This window comes from Capsicum annuum, chromosome 6 (genome assembly GCF_002878395.1).
Source record: "Capsicum annuum cultivar UCD-10X-F1 chromosome 6, UCD10Xv1.1, whole genome shotgun sequence".
NCBI lineage: Eukaryota > Viridiplantae > Streptophyta > Magnoliopsida > Solanales > Solanaceae > Capsicum > Capsicum annuum.
The window spans coordinates 192,771,148-192,786,751 of record NC_061116.1 but is presented as its reverse complement, the minus strand read 5'-3'; positions in this window follow the sequence as shown (position 1 = coordinate 192,786,751).

The following is a 15,604-nucleotide window of genomic DNA, read 5'->3' as shown; positions in this document are numbered from 1 at the left end:
AAATCTAATCTTTACACAAAAAAATTCTCAAGGCCATCCAACACTTATTTAATATCTGTAAACTCTAATAAAATAATACAATAATAGAGATATCAAAATAATACGACTAAATCTAACTTTTACACGAAAAAAATTCTCAAAGCAGAGATATCAAAACAATACAATCAAACCTAAACTTTACCTGAAATAATTCTTCGAAGTCGGCCGACATTTATCTAGCACATATAAATTACAACAAAATAATACAATAAAAGAGATATTAAAATAATACAAATAAACATAAGTTTTTACACATAAAAATTCCTACAAGCCGATGGACCTTCATCTACAACCTGTAAACTAGCACAAAATAATAAACTAATATAGATATTAAGACAATACAATTAAATCTAACTTTTACACAAGAAATTTCTCAAAGCCAATCGACAATCATTTACGACCTGTAAACTGCAACAAAATAATACAATAATGATCACAAAACTTCGATTTTGATAAAAATAATTCTTGTCTGAGCGAAAATTTTGACCCTAAAGAATGACTTGAATGAAAACAAAGAAGATATATATACACACGTTGAATTCTATTATATTGACAAAAACGGTAAAGAAGTTGAGGGTTGAAAAGTTAAGCATCCACCAATCTAGACATGAAACCAAATTAAATTAGATGAGCATGCCACATCATTTTAAATACATGAGTTTGAAACATACGTCTTTTGTTTTATTAAGTTGTAAGTTTGATAGTATAATAGTTAACGTGCATCTAAATATTTATAATAGTATTTCCTTAATAGAATTCTATTTTAGGAGTATTTTTTTAATTGATCAGTACAAAGAAAAATATTAATTAATTTTTCTTCCATATAATTTAGATGTCTCATATATTTTAGGAGTCTAGTTGATATAGTAAAAATAATTAAATAATAAATTAAAAAATAATAAAAAGACAATTTTGTCTAAAAGACAGTCTTTTAATGAAGGGTAAAAAATTCAAATCACTTTTATAAAGGTTTTCACACTTTTAATATATTGTAGATGTAGATTGTTGATATAGATATAGATATATAAAGGAGACATTGGAGGATACTGATGTGGCACCTCACAATGGCCTCCATTTATATTTTTTTTTCCTTTTTTGAAAATTTCTCTAATATATTTTGTATTTATATGTTATAAAAAAGCCCCCAAAAAATACTTAATCAATTTTCATAAATTTAAATGGTATTTATTTCAATCAATTAACTTTCATTAATTAAACATAATTGTAGAGTGGTTACAAATCTTTTCACCTTTTCATTTCTTTTTATATTCTCGTTATAAAGCTTACATATTTTTATAGTTTCTCATTTCTGTAAAACAACAAAGAGTGACAATAAGAAAGAGTAATAACAATTTATTTATATTTTTCATTGCATATGTTGTTTTCACAATATCATTTTGAGAATGCTTCTAAACATATTTGTATATTATTTATATCAAGCTTAGATTTTTTTCATTGTTTAAGTATGTAAAATTTTCTTTTCTAACTGACTTATTTTGTTGTTGTTTTTTGGATTATTCTGACGCCTGCCAAAGTTGCCTCAATCCGCATGTAGATTAATCTACAAATTTAAAAGAGCATGTATCATATACTTTCATGAATGTTTGTATTTGAAACATAGATAAGGTAATGCAATATATGCTTATAAACTTATTCAAATAGATTTTCATAATATAATGTTTGTGTTGGTATGTACCACGTTTTTTTTATTCTTGACTGGTATAACAATTTTATTCTTTCTCCATGACGATATTGACCGGTAATTTAAATTTATCATATGTAACATTATAATAAGTGTTTGCAACATGTTGTTGCTTGTCGTTGGCTCTTCAATTATCAATCAATATATAAGAATTTGAAAATTGTAGAGTTTATTTATTTATTTTTTTCTTCAATTTATGTTTGAAACATAGACAAGGTAATGTGGTATCTCTCTAACAAGTTTTTCTTCTAATAATTTTTATATATCGATTTTGTCCAAAAAAAAAAAAAGAGTAATATTGATTGCAAAATATCAATATCAATATCTAGATATCGAAGATATTAGCCTCATTAATTTTTTCTATCCATTTACATAATGTTTCATTTTTGTATCAATTGAATTTTGCTACTCTTTCTGAAATATATAAGTGTTTGATTGACATTTAAAAGCAATAATTAGATTGGAATGGATGCCTTTTTTTTTTGTGGGTACCGATTTATGATGATGAGTTTTAACTCTTAAATAATAGTACTTATTTAGTATATATTTTTCCTTCAATTGATGCGAATTATAAAATTTGGCTAACATTCTTAACAAATTTTTCTATTGAGAAATTGTATTTTTTTGTCACCATAATTTTGAGTGATAGTCATATCATATCTTTTCACTTTGGCAAATTATAAATATTTCGTTTTGATAATTAATTGAAGAAATTTATCCGACTTTTTTAATAGATATATTTTTTGCTATATGAAACATTCAATAGATGTAATTCTTAGTATAGCTAATACCCAACCTTGAATAAAAAAATTTCTTTTTGTGTGTTTTTGTTATTATGATAGTTTGAATGATATTTTTTATTCGATTTTTTTTAGGGATGTGAATTTGGTATACTAAGCTTTTAAAAGCTATTTCTATGTGTTGTATTATTTTAAAATTAGTTTTCAAATAGTACTAACTAAATTAATACAAAAAATTGTAGTGAATATCCAATTTAAATATGATCTCACTTAGCATTAGGGGTGTGCATCGGTCGGTTCGGTTCGGTTTTATGTGTTATTGGTTCGATTTATTGTTTTTCGATTTTTAAATATGTAAAACCAATAACCAACCAATAAGATATTTTCTTATCAGTTTTGATTTATCGGTTTTTGGTCCTTAACGGTTCGATTTTCGGTTTAACCAATAAGAAAATACTTATAAAATAAAATAGTAACAACTAACATAAAAAAATGAATCTAAATTACCGCCAAAACCTACGCAATGAATTTTAGTTTACAAGAATCTTCAAACTTGAACTGAATGTTAGTTAGGAAAAAAATTGAATCCTAATTGTTGGAAGCTATAAATGCTTCAAGCTTTTTATTACGACAATAGCCGAACTTTATATTGTGCCTTTGTTGCCCTGAATAAGTTAATACTTTGTGAATTACTGAATTATGAATTAGTAGTGCATATCATCTACACACACACACACATATATATAGAGAGAGAGATAAAGAGAGAGAGAGATTTAAATATATAACATAAATAGGGATAAAACAATCACTTAGTGTATCCTTATTAGGTTATTGGTTTAACCGATAAGCCAATAAGCTACAATCGGTACCGAACTGTTTACCCAATAAAATTTTTTATAAAACCAATAAAAAATCGTTAACCCGATAATCCAATACTAATAACCCAATAACATTCTTATCGGTTCGGTTTATCGGTCGGTTCAATTTTTGCACAGCCCTAGTCAGCATTTGGAAGGCCCATGTCAAAAAAATAATAGTGATGGATGAAGAAGAACACATCATAATATGAAACATTGAAAATCATTTCTTACTAATAAGAAGGCCTTAAAGAAGAAGCTTTAAACAAGAAAAGAAGGATTGGTCTGCATTCCTAAATTTTAACATTGCTATTTTTTATTTATTTAGATTCACATATAATGATTTAAATGGGACATTAATTATGACATTAGGTCCAATCATATCTTGATTTTTGTTAATGCCTCATTAAAATAGAATAAAAAAAGAATAGCGTGACATCTTTTTTTATCAGAAGTTCTATTTATCTTTTTTTTTCCAGTTATTTATTGTAAAAAGACATTTTTGTAACTCACATCTCTTCATCTTCATAACTTTCAAATTTTAATGTTTATAACATCTCAATTATTTAATATGTAAGTTTATGACACCTTAAAATTACACCAATATGATATTACTTAATTTTCTTTTATGTCTAGCAAAATTTTATTATGTGAAATGCCCATACAACAACATACTCAATATATTTCCACCAAATAAAATCGGGAGAAGATAAGTGTACGCAATTCCTGTCACTATCTTTAAATACTCCAGTAAGAATCTTAACCACAAATACAAAAATTCAAAATTGAGAAACTTAGAAGTTGCATGTTATGCAAAGCAATTTACGATGAAAAATTATTTATTGACGCAAGTAATAACCCTTATTAGGGAACAAGTTGAAATTGAAGATTTTATACTCTATACAAAAACATAAAAAGAAAAATGACAAAATATTCTAAAAAGAGCAACCAATAAATCAATAAAATTTTGATGAAAAAGTTTATATGTGTAATTTATCAATTTAATTAATATTTAATAATAACAATAATACTTTTATGTATTCATCGCGACTAAGTTTACAAAAAAATTATTTAACTAATTACTATTTTTTTATGACTGCGCAAAGTGCAGTTATATTCACTAGTTTCTTAATATTAAGAATGTAAAATGCTCAAAATTATCCTCAATTATTTAAAATTGAGTAAAAAATAACTTTCATTTATTTTTTGACTTAATTATTCTGTAGTTTATTTTTTTGTTATATTCTTTACCTTAACGGAGTGCCACCAAGCACACCACGTGGAAATTTCTTTACAATCATCTATAAGATCTTCATCATTTTCAGTCTCTGTAATATTATATCCAATTATAATTTACTTTATGTAACGTCCCGAAATCTGATCCCGAGACCTCACACGGTGCTCAAGACTACGAGTAGCCTTAAACTAACCTTGTCTACCTGTTTCTAAGGGCTTATTTGTTTGCACTTAATGGAGGTCTGAATCTGAATGGTTCAGACTTCAGATCATTAAGTGCAATTATTTTTTATCAAAATTTTAGCTCTTAATAGGTCTAAATAGGTCTTAATCATTCAGATCTAGAATCAAGTCTTAATAGGTCTGAAAAGGTATTTTGGTGTTGAATAATATTCACCGCCACTCTATTAATAATTATCAATCACCACCTACAACCTCCGCCACCACAACCACCATCGACAACAAAAATCGCTACCAACCTCTACTGTCAATCGCTGCCACACCTACTACCTCTATTATTCTAATGATATTCACCACCACTGCCTCCGTCAATAGCACCACCATCATCAACCACTACAGGACAATTCCTACTATCGACCAACTCATCTATCACAATTAGCATCACCGCTAACTACCACTAATACATCACAACCTCCACACGTTCTTTGGTCGCCACCACCATTGTCACTAGTAATGCTACCTTTACCATCATTTCAACCACTACCATCGCTATAATTTATCTCTACTAATAACCATCTCACCATCACAACTAACAACATCTCCAACTAGCACCAACACACCGTCAACCATCATACATTCATTTTTCAGCCATCACAATCAACACCTCCAACTACTAATATCAAGCAACGTCACATCACAACCACCACCACCACTATCAACCGCCATCGTCATAACAACCATTACAATACCAACCATTTCAACTATCATCACCAACATTATCAATCCCTAACATCAATCATTATCACCATTATAAACCATCTCCGCTATCACTAACAAACATAAATATTATTTTTTTCAATCAAAGAATAATTTTGTTGTATTAAATTATATACCTTTATAATATATAATTAGTTTTTTATTTAAATTGTATTTTTTATTTTATTATACATACAAATAAATATTTTTTATCCAGATGTTGAAAAACAAACGGTCTTAATCATTTAGTTTTTAGATCTAAAGACAACATCTTAATCATTCAGATGTGTATTCAGATTCAGGCATCTGAATCTTAAAAAAAACAAATGCACCTTAAGTCTGAATCTCATAATCATTTAGTTTTTAGATCTAAAGACAACATCTTAATCATTCAGATGTGTATTCAGATTCAGACATCTGAATCTTAAAAAAAAAACAAATGCACCTTAAGTCTGAATCTCATAATAAAGAAAAATATGGACATAAAAGTCATACTCAAATGCAAAAACTGTCTGTAATACTGAGAATAATGTCTGAAACATCAATACTAAATAATCTGAATCAAAACTAACAGTCTGACAAGCCTCTACTACTAATGTTTTGAGAGTCACTAGGACAAACCCCCAGCTAACTCGAACTGTCTGAAAATACTGAATCATATAAAACTACTAAGTTGTAAAATCTGAATGAATAAGTCCCCGAACTAAGAGGACTCACCAACTGTTGGATGTAGATGAAGATACTCGAACTACTTGCACTGTTGATACTGAGCACCTGAACCTACATTATGAGATAATGTATCACATAGACATATACGCGGATCAGTACTTTGAGGATGTACTGAGTATATGGGGGTGAAATGCATAAGTAAAAATATTATCTCATCATCATAATTTATAAAATAATGCATGCGAAATGTAAATGATTCATATAAGCTAGAATATCTAAAATACTAAAGTCTGAAATAATAGAAACAAATCATACTTTATAAATCTAGCGAGTCATTACATTTAGTTCTAAAAGTTGTGCTTGTATTCTCTCTTTAAATCATACTGTCTAAGTGTAGAAAGGACTCACTCTTAAAATCTAAAATATGAAATCTAAAAGCTGAAAACTGTAACTAATATCTTTTTGTAAAGCATAATCTAAATAATTCGTGAGCCTTTACACTTAGTTTTCTAAAAACCTTTTTGTTCTTCTTTTACTATTAGGGAGAATACTTTATCTTAAGGCTTTACGGAGGTTCTCTTAACCGACATAAATCATGCGAGCCATATGGAGTCCAACGTCTCATCCTCCTAAGAAAGAAATCTCACGTTGAGGAAAGGTGCATACTCTTGCTAGGGAGTATAACCTACTTTCCATGTGATCGATCACAAGCTAAATCTGTCATCCATATAGAAATGGAATAATCTGATAATCTGTACCTACGTTGGCTATGTAGTTCTGTGAAAGATAGGGCACACTAATCCCACACTTCTCGCTCGGTGCTAAATACTACTCTCTTTAAATCTGTGTGCTCATTATATTGGAAATCCACATTTAAAACTAGCATAAGGGTTTATCTGAAACCAATTATGCACTTGTCTAATTAAATCTGTAAATAAATCTATTCTAAGTTTTGTAAACTGTAATAATCTGAAAAGTAAATTTCACAGCTAAATCGATGATCAAAAGATCAAAGATTTTTCTAAAAATTTGTAAATAATCTGAAAATAGTATGCTTAAAGCATTATCTTTCTTAAAACATCAACATATAATCTTGGGATAATAACTCATGCATTACTCTCATGTCAAAACATCATAATAATCATGCTTGATAATAAAAATAATGATAATTCATCTCAAAATCTATAATTTACTGTAATAGGCATGAAAAAATGAAAATAAACATGTAATTCATCTTCAAAATATCTCAAAAACTCATAATCTTGCAAATAGCAATAATGGGTATGAACCCTAATTTAAAATTCATGTAAAAAATTCATGTAAAAACATTCAAAATCATATGAATTTGTAGAAAAAACTTGGTTTTAGGCACAAGGATGGAAGAAGATCCCTGTTCATAAACCTCACATACCTTGATTGGTGATTAGATGAAGATTCTTGAATTATGGTTTCTTATTTAAGTTCTTGGGGATTAGTTCTTAATTATCTTGCCTTGGAAATCCTCAATTGGAGCTTTCTTGGAAATCTATGGATGATTTTGATTTCTTGGAGAAGAAGCTTTGGAGCTCTAGGGTTTTGTTTTGAGAGAGAATGGATGAAATTGGGCATAAAGTTCCTAGAATATGCTTAATTCTTTGTTTAAGACGGATTAGGGCCCTGGAAATTTACCAAAGTGCCCTTTTTAATAATTAAACGAAACTGAAAAATAACATTTTTCCAAACTGGGTAGCCACAGCTATGCCCCACTATTGTGGTGGCTCACTAAAAAAAGGACGAGTGGAAACTGGGCATGCAACACGACGCACCACTATCCCGGTGCCCTATAGAAGTGTCATATTGGCCATTGGTGCGACGCACCAGTATCACGTTGGGCTACTGGTTTTTGACAAATGGGAAATTGGCCCTCTCCACGCCACGATGCTATCACGAAGGGCCAATGGAATTTGACGATTATGAATTTTGCCTTCTCCGCGACGCGCCAAGTGCCCAGGTGGCACACTGTCAACTTAAAAATGCCATAACTCCTTCACCGAGTGTCGAATTTGGGCGAATTTGGTATCGATGGAAAGCTTATTCAATTTCCTACACAATAGAAGGGCTAAATCTTAAAAATTCCACATGAATTACATACTATTCATTTTGGAAGCTATCCCTTAACATTCTAGGGACGAATTTAAGCTAAGAAGATACGAGGTATTACATTATCTACCCCTTGAGAACCTTTTCCTCGAATGTAGCTAATCAAGCTGAGAATACTTAAAAATCTAAGGCTATAAGCTGTCATACATAACTGAAATAAACTGAATGATTGAATCTTATCACAATGAGCTACTGAACTGTTTTAAAAGTGCATGAATTCACATGAAAATAGCTATATGGCTAAACCTGAAACTAGAAAAGATCTGAATGAAGGAAAACTATTACCTTCGACTGAATCTGAGTTCATGGAGAAGAGATGAGGATACTTGGTAGCATGTCTACTTCTACTTCCCAAGTAGCGCCCTCAACAGACTGATTTCGCCATAGAACTTTGACCAAGGAAATTTCTTTATTCCTTAGTCTACGGATCTAATGATCAAGAATCTCTATTGGGACTTCTTCGTATGAAAAACTATTCTGAATATCGGTACTCTCTAAAGGAACTACAACAGCTGAATCGTCCATGCATTTTTTCAACAAGGACACATGGAATACTGGATGAACTGAAGATAAATCTACAGGTAGCTCAAGCTCATATGCCACCCTCCCAACATGACTTAAAATACAGAAAGGACCTACATAACGGGGACTAACCTACCACAAGATCTTTTCTTCTTACGTATGCATAGGATTTCTGACGATTTTGGGTTGCTTTTAATCTCTCCCTAATCAACTGAACTTTTTCCATGGCTTCAAACACCATGTCTGGCGCAATCAAAGCGGCCTCACCCACTTCGAACCAACTAATTGGCGATCTACCCATAAAGAGCCTTAAACGGATCCATCTGAATACTAGTATGATAACTGTTAGTATAAGCAAACTCAATCAATGGCAAACGATCATTCCAACTCCCCTTGAAATCAAGAACACATACCCTTATTATATCCTCTAGAGTCTGAATAGTCCTCTCTGCCTGACCACCTATCTGCGGATGAAAAGCTGAACTAAGATGAACTTGGGTACCAAAACCCTTCTGTAAAACTCTTCAAAATTGAGAGGTGAACTGAGTACCTCTATCTGAGATGATGGAAAATGGAACTCCATACAATCTAACCATCTTTCGAATATACAACTTAGCATAATCTTCAGCCGTATAGGACGTGTGAACTGGCAAAAAATGCGCTGACTTAGTCAATCTATTTAAGATAACCCAAATAGAATCATGATGATAATGCAAATGGGGTAAACCAGTCACAAAATCCATATTCACCTCTCCCTACTACCAAGTGGGGATACCAAACTCTTGCAATGTACCACCAGGTCTTTGGTGCTCTACCTTAACCTGTTGACAGGTTGTACACTTAGCTACAAATTCTGCTATATCTTACTTCATACCACTCCACCAATAGATTTCCTACAAATTGCAGGTATATCTTCATAGCACCTGGATGAATAGAATAACGTGCACTATGCGCTTCCGCCATAATCCGCTGTCTTAAGTCATCAACACATAACACACACAATCTACTCTGGTATCTCAATGCACTATCTCCCTCTTTAGAGAAAACCTCTATCTTTTGGTCTTTAATCGACTCTTTCAGCTTGACCAAACTAAAATTCTTATCTTGCTTCTCCTTCACCTTTGAAACTAGGGAAAATTCATAACTACTCTAAACCCAAACATTCCCTTCAGTTGAATCAACCAACATAGCACCCAATCTAGCCAAACGTTGAACTTACCGAACTAACTACTTCTTTTCATTCTCCACATGAGCAATACTGCCCATGGATAATCTACTAAGGGTGTCTGCCACTACATTGGCCTTGCTCGGATGATACAACACACTCATATCATAATTCTTCAACAACTCCAACCACCTTCTCTGACGAAGATTCAACTTCCTCTAAGTAAATACATACTGCAAGCTTTTGTGATCCGTGAACACATCAACATACACTCCATACAAATAATGTCTCCAGATTTTCAAAGAAAATGCAACAACAGCTAACTCAAGGTCATGGGTTGGGTAATTCTTTTAATGAGGCTTAAGTTGTCTGGAGGCGTAGGCTATGATCTTACCTCTCTGCATCAACACATAATCCAAACCAACTCTGGAGGCATCACAATACACCACAAAATCATCTATACCATCGGTAATGCTAGGACTGGGGCTGAAGTGAGTCGAGTCTTCAACTCCTAAAAACTCTTATTACAAGAATCTGACCACTAAAACTTAACTCTCTTTTTGGTATACCTAGACATAGGAGATTCAATGGACGAGAAACCCTCAACAAAACATCTGTAATAGCCATCTAGACCCAAGAAACTCCTAATGTCTGACGGAGAGATAGGTCTAGGATAATTTCTTATGGCTTCTGTCTTTTGGGGATTAACTTTAATTCCCTCACTGGAAATAATGTGACTAAGAAAAGCTACCGGCCTTAGCCAAAATTTGCACTTGCTATATTTAGCGAACTACTGGTGATCTCTAAGAGTCTGTAACATAATTCTAAGATAGTCTTCATGATCGTCCTTACTACGAGAGTAGACAAGAATATCATCGATAAAGACTATGACAAATGTGTCTAAATACTATTTAAACACTCTATTCATCAGGTCCATGAAAGTTGTTGGGGCATTGGTTAGCCCAAAGGACATGACTAGAAACTCAAAATCACCATAACGAGCTCTAAAAGCTATTTTTAGAATATCAAATTCCCTTACTTTAAGTTGACGATAGCCGAATCTAAGGTCTATCTTTGAGAAATAGCTTGCACCTTGGATTTGATCAAATAAGTCATCAATTCTAGGAAGAGGATATTTGTTTTTTATTGTAACTTTATTCAACTGGCGATAGTCAATATACATACGCAAATAACCATCTTTCTTTTGCACGAATAGGATGGGAGTGCCCCATGGATAAATACTAGGCCTTATGAAACCTTTATCTAAAGATCTTTGAGTTGCTCTTTCAACTCTTTAAGCTTGGCGGGAGCTATACGGTATGGAGGGATAGAAATAGGCTGAGTATCTGGAAGAAAGTCAATACCGAATTCTATTTCCCTATCGGGAGGTACCCCTGGTAAATCTTTGGGAAAGACATCAGGAAACTCATTAACTACACTGACTGACTGAACTGTTGGAGTCTCAGACTTAGTGTCCTTTACTTGAACAAGATGATAGATACACCTTTTATAAATCAACTTTCTGGCTTTGAGATAGGATATGAAATAACTCTTGGGAGACACCAAATTACCTAACCACTCAAAGACTGGCTCATTCAGAAACTGAAACTTTACCACTCGGGTGCGAAAATCTATAGATGTATAACAAGAATGGAGTCAATCCATACCAAGAATGAGATCAAAGTCAGCCATATCTAACTCTATTAAGTCTTCTAACATAACTTTATGAAGAACAGTAATAGGGCACTTTTTATGCATCTGTTTAGCAACAACTGACTCACCTACTAGAGTAGAAACCAAGAAGGGATCGGGGATATTTTAAGAACTTATCTCAAAATTTATTGCACCTAATGGGGTCACATAAGAGAAACTCAATCCAGGGTCCAACAACACATAAACATCAAGATGAAAGACACGAAGCATATCAGTAATAATATCTGGTGAATCTTCTTACTCCTGACAGGATGGTAAAATATAAGATCAATTCTGGTGCTAACCACCACCGATACTAGATGAAGCACCTTGAGGAGGAACTTGGTGGCGTACAGGAGCTGGTGCACTAGTAGTCTGAGTTTGGGGGCAAACATCTCTGTCTCTCCTCTTAGCATGCGGACAATCTCTAATACCATGACCCAACTTACCACAACTAAAACAACTCTTCTGTCCAGCTAAACACTCACCAGGATGAATTTTACCACACCTAGCACATGGAGGATAATTAGGCCTACCAATCATAATATTCTGAGATTTGGACATAGAAGACTTACCCGACTGCTTCTGTCTACCTCTGAGAGTAGATATGGTGCTGGCATAGATGAACGATTCTGAACCTGCAAACGATTTCCTCCTTGACATCTAGCCTGGCCATACTCAAACTTCCCTGTTCTGTCCTTCTTATTTACTCTCTCTTTTTTCTTCAACTTCTTTGCCTCAATTTGCTAAGCATGTATCATTAATCTAGCGAGATCCATGTCTCCAATAAGCATGGCAGTCCTACACCTTCTTGACTACCAAACTAGACACTCCAGTAACAAACTTACTTATACTGGCCTTAGGATCAGCCATCGTATCAGGGGCATAATTAGACAACTGATTAAACTTAAGGCAGTACTCCTTCACTGTCATCAATCCCTGCGTCAAACTCACAAACTCCTCTATCTTAGCTTTCTTCATCTCACATGGAAAGAACCTATCTAGAAAAATATCCTGAAATACCTGTCAACTCATAGGAGCTGTATTCTTACCTCTACCATTTCTCCATATAACCAACCAATCATAAGCTACATCCTTCAACCTATAGGATGCTAACTCTACACTCTCCTCTTTAAAAACATGCATAATCTGGGTGATCCTCTTCACCTCATCTAGATAAAGTTATGGGTCCTTACCTGCTTTTGACCTAAAGAACTCTGACGGATTCATTCTCATGAAGTCTCAGATTCTAGCTAATACTAAACCCCATTCTGCTAAAACGGCACTGTAGTTTAATTTTGATGATTCCCATGAACATTGGCAATCACATCCTGGGCTAATTCCTAAAAGGAAACCCTAAACTCAACATGGGATACATTCTCATTCAAAAGATCTGCGGGCTGGGGTGGCTGGTTACTGTTTTTGCGGGCATTGGCTCATCAAAGAGGCATTTTCAGCTGTCACGTGAAAGAATGAGTTAAAAGCAGATAGAGATACTCTAAGCATGATAGATCATGAAAGAAAGAGATGATTTCCTAAGAACATTCCATAGCCTTTTGTTCATAAATATGGCGTGCTTCACACCCATGAATAAGACTCTACGTAACATGGCTTGTCTAACTCCCTAGGACACCTAAAAATCATAGGCTCTGATACCAAGTTTGAAACATCCTAAAATCCGATCTCGAGATGTCACATGGTGCTCAAGACTACGAGTAGCCTTAACCTAACCCTGTCTGCTTGTTTCTAAGTCTGAATCTCATAATAAAGAAAAATATGGACATAAAAGTCATACTCAAATGCATAAATTGTCTGTAATACTAAGAATAATATCTGAAACATTAATACGAAATAATCTAAATCAAAACTAGTAGTCTGACAAGCCTCTACTACTAATGTATAGAGAGTCACTGGGACAAACCCCCAGCTAACTCAAACTGTCTAAAAGGGATACTGAATCATATAAAACTACTAAGATGTAAAATATGAATGAATAAGTCCCTAAACTATGAGGACTCACCAACTGTTGGATGTAGATGAAGATGCTCGAACTACTCGCACTGCTGATACTGAGCACCCGAACCTACATTATGAGACAATGTAGTACATAGACATATATAGAGATCAGTACTTTGAGGATGTACTGAGTATATGGGGGTGAAATGCATAAGTAAAAACATTATCTCATCATTATAATTTATAAAACAATGCATGCAAAATGTAAATGACTCACATAAGCTGGAATATCTGAAATACTGAAGTTTGAAATAATAGAAACAAATCATACTTTATAAATCTAGTGAGTCATAACATTTAGTTCTAAAAGTAGTGCTTGTATTCTCTCTTTAAATCACACTGTCTTAGTGTAGAAAGGACTCACTCTTAAAATCTGAAATCTGAAAGCCGAAAACTGTAATTAATATCTTTCTGTAAAGCATAATCTGAATAATTTGCGAGCCTTTACACTTAGTTTTCTAAAAGTTTTTTTGTTCTTCTTTTACTATTAGGGAGAATACTTTATCTTAAGGCTTTAGGGAGGTTCTCTTAACCGACATAAACCATGCGAGCCACATGGATTCCAACGTCTCATCCTCCTAAGAAAGACACCTCACGTTGGGGAGAGGTATTATACTTTTGCCAGGGAGTATAACCTACTTTCCATGTGATCGATCACAAGCTAAATCTGTCATCCATATAGAAATGAGAATAATCTGATAATCTGTACCGACGTTGGCTACGTAGTTCTGGGGAAGATAGAGCACGCTAATCCCGTACACTTCTCGCTCGGTGCTAAATACTACTACCTTTAAATCTGTATGTTCATTCTATTTGAAATCCACTTTTAAAACTAGCATAAGGGTTTATCTAAAACCAATTATGCACTTCTTTAATTAAATATGTAAATAAAGTTGTTTTGAAAGTTTTGTAAACTGTAATAATCTGAAAAGTGGATTCCATAGCTAAACCAATGATCAAAAGATCAAAGCTTTTTCTGAAAATCTTTAAATAATCTGATAATTGGATTCTTAAAGCATCATCGTTCTTGAAACATCAACATATAATCTTGGGATAATAATCCATGCATTACTCTCATGTCAAAACATCATAATAATCATGCTTGATAATGAAAACAATGATAATTAATCTCAAAATCTGTAATTTATTGGCATGAAAATATGAAAATAGACATGTAATTCATCTTCAAAATATCTCAAAAAATCATAATCTTGCAAATAGCAATAATGGGTATGAACCCTAATTTAAAATTCATGTAAAAACATTCAAAATCATATGAATTTATGGAAAAAACTTGGTTTTAGGCACAAGGATGGAAGAAGATCCTTGTTCATAAATCCCACATACCTTGATTGATGATTAGATGAAGATTCTTGAATTATGGTTTCCTATTTGAGTTCTTGGAGATGAGTTCTTAATTATCTTGCCTTGTAAATCCTCAATTTGGAGCTTTCTTGGAGAATCTATGGAGGATTTTGATTTCTTGAAGAAGAAACTTTGGAGCTCTAGGGTTTTGTTTTGAGAGAGAATGAATAAAATTGGGCATAAAGTGCCTAGAATATGCTTAATTCCTTGTTTAAGACAGATTGGGGCCTTAGAAATTTACCAAAGTACCCTTTTTAATAATTAAACGAAACTGAAAAACAATATTCTTCCAAACTAGGTAGCCACTGCATCGCGTCACTATCGCAGTGGCTCATTGTAAAAAGGACGAGTGGAAATTAGGCATGCAACGCGATGCGCCACTATCGCAGTGCCCTATAAAAGTGCCATTTTGGCAATTGGCACGACGCGCCAGCATCGCGTTGGGCTACTGATTTTTGACAAATGGGAAATTGGCCCTCTTCGCGATGCGATGCGATGCTATGGTAGAGGGCCACTGGAATTTGAC